Source organism: Anarhichas minor, unplaced genomic scaffold (assembly GCF_050575085.1).
Source record: "Anarhichas minor isolate MPS153535 unplaced genomic scaffold, ASM5057508v1 ptg000051l, whole genome shotgun sequence".
Taxonomy (NCBI): domain Eukaryota; kingdom Metazoa; phylum Chordata; class Actinopteri; order Perciformes; family Anarhichadidae; genus Anarhichas; species Anarhichas minor.
The window spans coordinates 5,264,742-5,274,283 of NW_027466497.1; positions in this window are offsets into that span (position 1 = coordinate 5,264,742).

A 9,542-nucleotide genomic window follows, 5' to 3' on the forward strand; every position below is an offset into this window, starting at 1 on the left:
CTCTATCCTCTCTCTGGACAATGGCCTTTTCTATATGTGTGTGTGTGTGTGTGTGTGTGTTTGGGTAATAGGCCCTGTCTCATCACAGCTGATTTGTGTTGGTGATTCTACAGAAGTGCGGGGCTCAGATATGAATCACATCGGGAGTTACACTCCTACGCACCGCTCTCTGCACATCTATTAACTCCCCCCACACACACACACACCCACGTATAAATGCAGGGATAGGCACACAGCGTGAGTCAAGCCAAAGAGCCCTGCTGCGGAGGTGAGCAGGGCCTGATTGTGTTGCAAACAGTAATGAGACACAACACAAAAGCACGACTGATACACCTTGTGGACCCTCTCAGGGGTGTCTGTTTGTGTGTGTCTGTGTGTGTGTGTGTGTGCGTAATGACCAGTAATGAGGTGATAAAGATGCAAAATGAAAACTCTAAATTAGCCCAATGATATCTGCTGCACGATGCTCCTCGCACCGGCCACAGCAGAGCGCCCATCAACAGCAGCATTTGCATTACTGAGCTAAAAGAAACACCACAGATGGAAGTTAATAGAAAGAGAAATATGATTTGCTTTGTGGCCCTAAATGCTGCCGTGCGTACTTTCCTCCTCTTCTCTCCTTTTTTTGGATTGCCATTTTTTATCTGCAGCTGGGCTGATTTGCTGACAAGCAGTAATAGCGTGTGTGAACAAGACAGAAAGTGAGAGAAAAGAAATAGAGAAGGAAAGGGGGAGGAGGGGGAGAGTTGTTGTAATTTCCCTCTGGTTTAATTATCTGAGTCTGCAGACAGCCCTACTCTTTCTCTCTTGTCGTTAAATGTTAGAGGTGAGAATGTGAGGCGTCTGTGTGTACATCCGAGTATCCGTTTTCAACATGTGTGTTAACGGCATGCACAACAAAGCACAAGGCGCGGCTGCAGTGCCGGGCCGGCCTTATCCCACTATAATGTTTACACCTTGCTCATTACGAAGTGAAAAGAGGAAATCGATCATTTTCATCACCCGCTTTCACCGTGTGATTACAAGTCAATGAGCCATCATACTCATAGTTATGATTTACTGTACACTTGTGCAGTACTCCCTCCGACGCACCGCAGAGCACCAAAATTATTCTTCCTCTTAATGCATGGGAAGACAATCGGTGGAGATTCTCACATCTTTACAACCGCTATTGTGATATTGGTGTTTGCCAGAGGCTGTTTTTGGCCTGAGGCCGTGTGTTTTCAGGGTATCAAGACGAGTGCTGGGGGAAATTCTGCTTCGTTCTCTGTGTGCTGTTGTTGGTCTCTTTGTTTCAAATTCTTGTAGTTGAATTTATTTTACATCTGTCTGTTATTATTAAACAGCGACATAGAAATAGAATAGGAGTAGAATGGACATTACCCCTCAAATCCAAGGGGCAGGATGGTCAGAGCGGGGGCCACTTTTATGTGTACCGTTGCCATCGCGACCGTTGTAGCACAGACGGATAATGTGATGACGGGCATGTTTCATTATCTTCTGACATTTTATAGACCAGATAATTAATTGATAAATTGATAAAATAAAAAATAATCAGGTTGAATCACAGCTGAATTATAGTCCGTATTAGTGAAACAGAATGCATTTAAAGGAAAAAGCTGCAGACCGTTGTAAAATAGCTATGTGAGATTAATAGGCGGGGTCCCAAGTGGTCGAGTGAAATGTTAATTTGTTTCTTGAATAAATTCTCCTATAGTCAGCTGCTACACACAACCTTTTATTGTCCTCAGGGTGTCTCTTTTATCCATATGGACACACACACACACACACACACACACACACACACACACACACACACACGCCAGGCTCCATAAAGCTCACAGCCACGCCTTGCCTTTGTTTCGCCTTTTGGCTTCAACTTCTGCCTTCTGATGTGACCCCCACAGAGGCCGTCACATAAATGCCAAGCTCCCCCCCCCCAACAAACATGCTGCACACACTCCACCACACACACAAGGTGACCTGGCCACATGCACGTCACACAAACTTCCACCTACGCACAGCAGACCACGAGCCAGCCCTATACATCAAGAGGGCTGCATGGATGCAAGAAAGGGAGAAGACTTGGAGAGGAAAGTGCAAAACTCTCTGGTACTAAAACTGATTGTGTCTCCAGAGGATCCAGACAAAAAACATGCAGAAAAAAGTTTTTGTCCAGCTTTTGTAAATCTGTGCTTGCTTTTAATGCTTTCTATGTTGATTTTATCAGTTTTTCTTTGCAGAAAAACAACATGAAAAGTGACAATTATTATAGTTGTGGTCCATGCTATATGGCCAGCAGGACATCAGCAGGTCACAATCAGAGGGGAGTCTTTGTAGAAACCCTGAATGAAGCATTCTGGGAGTTCTTAGGGATGCTGGTTGGCCTGGTCTTCGGGGGGGGGATGATGGATACAAAGCGTATAATCGGCATATGTGTGTGTTAGCAGGGGTCATGTGTGTGTGTTAGTAGGAGAGGGGGTGGTTTGGAACAAAATGAGGTTGCCACCAGCATAATGAGGGCAGAAGCGTGTGTGTGTGTGTGCATGTGTGTGTGCGTGTGTGTGTGTTTCAATACAACTGGCAACTGTATAATGGGCCAAGTGGGCCATATTGTTTCCGGCTCGTGCTGGAGTCCCCGTGGCAGCAGATGTGTTACACAGCAACAACAAAAGCTCATTAATCACTGTCTGGAGCGCGTGGATTTGTGTGTGTGTGTGTGTGTGGATTCTTTTTCCACTGGACTGTATGCATGTATGCATTTTTTTTTCTGTCTGCCCTTTCAGTGCGTGTGCGTGTTTGTGTGTGTGTATTTATTGTGTGCTTGTTTGCACATATTTGCAAGCGCAGTTACTTGTGTGTAGAGTTTGATCCCATATGGCCTAAATAATGTAAGTGTAAAGCAGTGTGTGTGTGTGTGGGTTGGGACAGGGTGGGGTCTTCACAGTAGTCTAATTCAAAGTCTAGCTGGGGGCCTGTTATGTCATAAAACACCAGTAGCAGCTATATATCTATTGACTGCACGAACACACAACATCACACAACCCTCTCTCACAACGACCTCCTGGTTGAAAGTCCTGAGTGTTGTTTGACCCATCCACCTTTCCTTGCCTCCTGCTCTGTGTGGGTTTACGTCATCACACGTCTAGTAATGACGTGGATGAGTTTGCATTGTAGTTACATGAAAGCCCGGTGCGTCTCACAAAGACGCTAAAGGATGCCTTGTGCATCTGTATCACACGCTGAGGGGCTTGACAAAGTGCCGGCACTTGACGCCCTGGGAATAAGAACGGGCTGCCTAAACATGATTCTCTCTCCAGTCTGAACTAGAGCTACGGAGGCCCAAAACATCTGGCTAGACCCGACATAAACCTGCAGAGTTTCTGTACAAGCCCGTAAGATTAAGTTAGTTGTGACACACTCTCCGACGTGCGCGTTCTCTTACAAAGTGTTCAGCACAGCCCAAAAACTGTCATACGAGAGACTATAAGTTCTGCATTTAAAAAAAGAACCAAAAAAACCGCCCCAGGAAATTGCCGCAAACCCGACCCACAAGCCCGAGGAAATTACACAGGTGCTGTAGACAGACCTGTGGTCATCTGATAAACACAATTCATTTTGTTCTCTTTCTCTGGATCCTCCAAACAATTATGTGTGATATCTGATCAGGTCAGAGGCAGTTTTTGCTGTGATGCCCACACACACACAAATACACACACCTCCTCATGGATGACTCACACCCACTCTGCCCGAACCTCCCCGCTGCCTACAAAAGAAGCGTAATCACCCCTCATCTCTTTCTCTCTCCATCTCCCACTCTCATGTCTTCATCAGCGCTGGGCTTTCTGTCCTCATCTCACGCTGATGCTTGCCCACAGCTTGCTTTATGTCTTTTGATCAAGATGTTCCAGCAGAATTCATCAAAGTCCTAATGATTCTGGAAGAGGTCCAGATGTTTGCTCACGGCCTCAGTGGCTCAACTTCACAGCACAAAATGAATGAGTTTAATTTCCACTCTGGATGTTTAATGCTGTCTTCAGATTCCATGTGAAAGGACACACGATTTGTATTGAATGATGTTGTTCATTTTGGATGGTACATATCGCTCAAGGCCGAGGTTCTTCTGATTTGTTTTAACTGTCAACTTGGTTGGAAAATCCATCATGTGTAATGTTAAGATTGTGATCGTGTAAATATTTTTTGTCTCTGACAAAAAGACAGGGCTGGTTTGTTTGAACATGTCCATATGTTAAGTAGCCAAGACCAAAACATTATGACATTTTTTAAACTAACCAACAATGCCTTTGCAATTGAGTTAGTGTGGATGGATGGGTCTGCGCACATGAATCCTCGACCGTGGTTCGTGTCCTGTCTTTTATAGTTTCTGTTGTCATGAAGGCGACTGTATCAAAACTTAAAAGGAGAAGAAGTTAGAAATCCTGCACACTGCTTTTCACTTTAATATTGTTTCTGTCAGGAGATAATCAGATTGGTTGTGTACGCATGCACATCTCTGTGTCCGTCCAATAATCTCGCATACTGCCAAACCAAACTACATCATATTTTGGGTTTTCAGTTATGGCTGCATGCTCAAGGACCTTTGTGGTTGCAGTGACTCAAACTTTCTCAAAAACACTTTTCATTGCCTTTTTGATACTGCTATTGATTGACCGCTGACTCGTTATTCACTACTCTAAACAGCCCTGCTGTAAAAAATAGTCTCTTGGAAGGCACTGGAGTGTATTTGGTAGGACACAACCAAGGAGAGCTTAGCCTGGAATCACAAGGCAGCCAGAAATGTAGCAGTTTAGGGATGAAATGCTGCTGGTATCAGCATGTCACATAATAGTTTCACTGGCTGTGGCCAACAGACCTCAGCATCCGAACACCTAAATCCTGCTGCGTGTTACCTTCACGGCTGCTGCTCTTCGCCCTCCACACCTGCTGTTCACCGAACACACACCGTGCACTTTCACACTGCACGCTAGAGCCAGAGCGAGCTTGTGCACAGAGTAAAACCTCGAGTCTCCGGTCATCCCTCAGACAGCGCTTTCAGTCAGTCAGTGCATCGCCGCCTGGCTAAGCCTTAACTGTCAAATTTAGACCCAGTTAACTTGTGCTCACAGGGCGAGTGGCTTAATGGCTTGTCCTGACTGGCACACCGTCAGCGGCAGCGCTGACCGAGAGTTACATAACACCACGTCATGGAACTGAACGTGGCCTTTCTCTCTTGACTCACAGCTGGGACACTGCTGTTCTTGGACCCATTTTGAGACATAATTCTAATGTTCCGCCTTCAGAAAAGTTCATCTGAAATTAAGATTTGTGCTGCCCTCAAGGAACCTCTGTGAGCACAGTGGTGAATTCATTAGACCTGAGAAAAACCTGCAAAGACAGGGTCATCAAATATTTAAGATATTTCTCATGGAAGTTGCAATATTTTCACCTTCCAAGCCCCAAACCAAACACTTTTTTTTTAGAAAGAATGCACTCAGTCAGCTTCATGAATGAGTTAAGTTTGCATGGGTTTGAGGATTGGAAATAGTTAAAAGGACAACAATTTTTCCTGTGTTTGTGAAAGTGTCTCCTCAAGGTTCAGAGAACACCATGACTGTGAATTAACAAAGCAGCAGCGAGAAGCAACAACACCCGCTTACAGTAATGATGCATGCCCGAAACAATCCTTCCAGACAAGCTGAAAATAGGCCTCGGTGCTGCCTCACATGCCTGCTGCACACCATGCACCCCAATGCATTAAAGTCAGGGACTGCGTGTGTTCACACATCTGTGAATGTGCTTGTGTGACTGACAGTTCTACCTGTGTGACGTTAGGAAATTACAACAGAGGGAATTTATAATTGCTTTGCCCGGGCTTCAGTCTCTGGAGTGTTAGGGTAGGGGGAGGCGGATGGGGTTATTTTAAAGTGCACAGACGTGAGCTGGCCAAATTTAGACTGAGAGCAAACTGCTGACTTTCCTACATCGTCAGCGATTTGTCTGCTCAGGGCAGACACGTGCGAAGAAATTAAGAGAGCCGAGAAATAAGGGTGTCTGTAGGAAGTCCATGTGGAGAACGAAACCTCTGTCCCAATCACACTTTACTGGATACAATTCAAGGGGCACTCCATCGATCTTACACACAAAGGCTAGTTTACTGGTCATGAGGGGTACTAGGGTGTAATGTCTTCTGTGGCTCTGGAGGAGTTTTGTCAAGTCTGAAAAAATAACCGTGATCATTATATGAGACAAATTCATAACAGAAAGCCTGCATTACAAACTGGGGTCACGGAGGTGGGCTTTTAACAAGATGTGCATGGCCAGGCGAGTCGAATAAAAATACTATTGTTTTGGCATTATGGCAAATAATCAGGATATCTTCCGCTGCAGAACAAAGCGCTTGCAGCGATTGACTGCAAAAAGGATTGATTGCAGGTATCATTTAACTGGAAAAGTTGGATACTACTTGGTACTGGATTATTTCAGGTGATGCCCTAAAAGGTAACGAGTACCAATTTTTGCCATGAGGATGAACCCTAATGACTTTGGTAATTCCTTAACTTTTCATCGAGCGCCATCATCGGGTCATCACTAAACCTGGGAAATATCTCTGGAATGCCACTTTAAGAGTTGAGCAAAGCGGCAAATTAGGATGTGGTCCCCACATTTGAAACACACGTATAAATCACAAAGACCGACACTTTAATTCGGTCGGACATAAAGGCTGCTGATGTCATTTGCTATGACGTACCGTAAGTGCAGAAAATAGTCATTATCCCGTTAACGGTTCATCTGAGACATCAGTGAGCTGATGAGGTCAAGGTTGTACGTGTCAGATCAGCAATCATTCCCCTTACCCAGGGGATCATTCCCCTTTGTACATCAATCTATTCATCCCTATAATAATTATCGCGTGATATCTTGGACTTAAACCACGTCTTCGATCATTTCAGGGTGCAGGGACTGTAGACTAATCCCTTGCCAAAGACCCAGCAGCTTTGCATTTCATTTTTCAGCTCCTCTGCCTTCATCTTTCTTTCCCCTCAACCCACTTTCTCCCTCCTCATGCCTCCACACAATGAAAATCACAAGCAGTGCCGTGGTAAGGATGTCTGGCTTTTCTTATCCATGTCCATAAGCTTATTAAAGACAATTAATCTGTCTGGGTTTACAGGTTTTGATTCTCATGGTTGTAGAGACTGTAATAGAGTGCATGCAGGTGGTTTTCTATGTTGTTCCTTTTGTTTGTTCTAGGACTTACACACATCTGACTCTCTGCCTTGTTTAGAGTCAGGACTACAAGTGCAATCCTCTCAAATATCACACGTGCATTCACACCCACACAGACGCACTAAAGGGCATGCATGCACTCTGCACGAATACATATTTTTATACATATTCATCACTCAGTTCAAAGCCTTTTTTTAATATTCAACCTTTCTATAAACCTGCTGCTACTTTTTTTTGTTTAAATATCTGTTGGCTTCTGTTTCTCATCAAAGTGTCATAATCCCCAAATAAATGAGCACAAAAGTCATCGCATTAATTGTGTCTCTTTGAGGAGCAAAGAGCTGGACATATCTTTGACATGCGTGATGGTATTCACAGAAAATCCTAACAAACAACATGACGTCTATGTAAAGACTTGCTAAAGGAGTCTTTATTTAGAAGCATGCGTCATCCTGACTCCTTCACTCCATGCCGTTCACCTGACGGAAATAGGACGGGATGAAGATGGATTAGACGGTGACGTCATGAATTCACGCTCTAGGAAAATGTCATCCCGTGCTGGAAGTATGTCACAGAGGTTCCCAGCTGAATCCAACTGGATGGGGGGGATGTCTTTGCCTGGGCTTCATTCTGGTCTGTAGAATAGAAGGCTGATCTTTATTAATGAAACCAAACCCTCTTTACTGCATTTTAGCATTAGTTTCACTATTAGCACTGGCATCCGTGGGGGGAGTTGTACTAATTGCAACAAGCAGAACTCCTGTGTCGCTGTTTTGTAGATTTGTAATGCACACTGCTTTCCAACGAACTACTTCCCATTCACAGCCACTCTCACTCGCATTAGCAGCTTTGTAATACTAGTACTGTCTTCTACTTGTACCACAGAATGATGGTGCTAGTGTTTTACACAAGGGCACCTTGATTACAGCTGTCGAGGGAGGGGGAGAATTTGTTCCTTACCTTGAACTTTCTGGTCACGAGCCCTCTTCTTTTAACTCCAGGATATAGTTGATGTAGCTCACCTTTCATCTGACACCAACAGGCCTGCAGGATGATCAGACTGTGAAAAGAATACATATAAGTACAGGTTGTACCCAAGAGCAATCCAAACCACTAACTGATGGTAGCCAGAGTCCTCTGTAAGGCTGTATCATTATGGCGATAATCATTTTTATTTTGATGAGATCACGATTGTTTTGTACGATTTTTAGGAAAATATTTTTTATCACACTTTGGCATTATAATCAACAGAACACTGCTTTCACTTCCAAGTCGTACCACATTAGCAGATAAGGATCTTCTTCACCCGAATTCAGTACACTTTCTTTTTGCCAGTCTGTTAAAATGAGTAATGTACAGTAGCCTATATTACTCTTCTACTCTGGAGCGGTATGACTGCCCTCCAAAAATGAAAACAAATCATCTCAATCGCCCCCTGGTGGCTGTCTTTTAGTTTAGGAAGTGCTTGATCTGATATGCAGCGGCGTTTTGTATGTGCAGAGCAGGCATTTTAAACGTTAATATTGCAGTAGGTCATGTTCATTTAATTGTGGGAATCATCAATAATATTTTTGGGATTGTGCAGCTCTACAAAGTCTGCTGCAACTTTTAAACCAATGACATACATGACATATTTAATAAAGTAACTACAGCCATGCTAGCAGCATGCTAACATGCTGACAATGACAATGCTAACCTGCTTCTGTTTAGCAGGCAATGTTTGCCATGTTCATTGTCTTAGTTTATCTTGTTAGCATGCTAATATTGAATGATTAGGCCTTAATATGAAGTTCAGTTGATGCTGATGCAAATGTTGGTCATAAATTGAATACAGGGACATTTTGTCCTGATGATGGCGCTGGATGAAATGTTAGTGATCATGAAAATAAACACAATTCTTCCAAATGTTATGGCAATTTAGTCAATAGCCGTCAAGACATTCACTTAAAACCACAAACGCTGGTCCATTTCTTGAAGGAAGCTAAAGGACGCCCTCTTCCTCTTCATGCTAAGCTAACCATCTGCTGGCTATAGCTTCATATTTTGGTGTAGAGATATAAGATTGCTTTTAATCCTCTCATTTAACTCTCAGCACGAAAAGTGAATAAGAGTGTTTCCCAAAAAGTAGTGAGCTAAATTGTACTCAGTAGATAGATATTCAGATATAGATGCTGACACTGTAAGGGAAAAAAAGGTGGCTTGACTGCCACAAACAGACAGAGATACAGAACAAACGGACCACATACAGCCATCTGGTTGCATCTGATGTGACAACATTAAAGCGAGACATGTGAGGGTCCACAGCTCCACTGCAG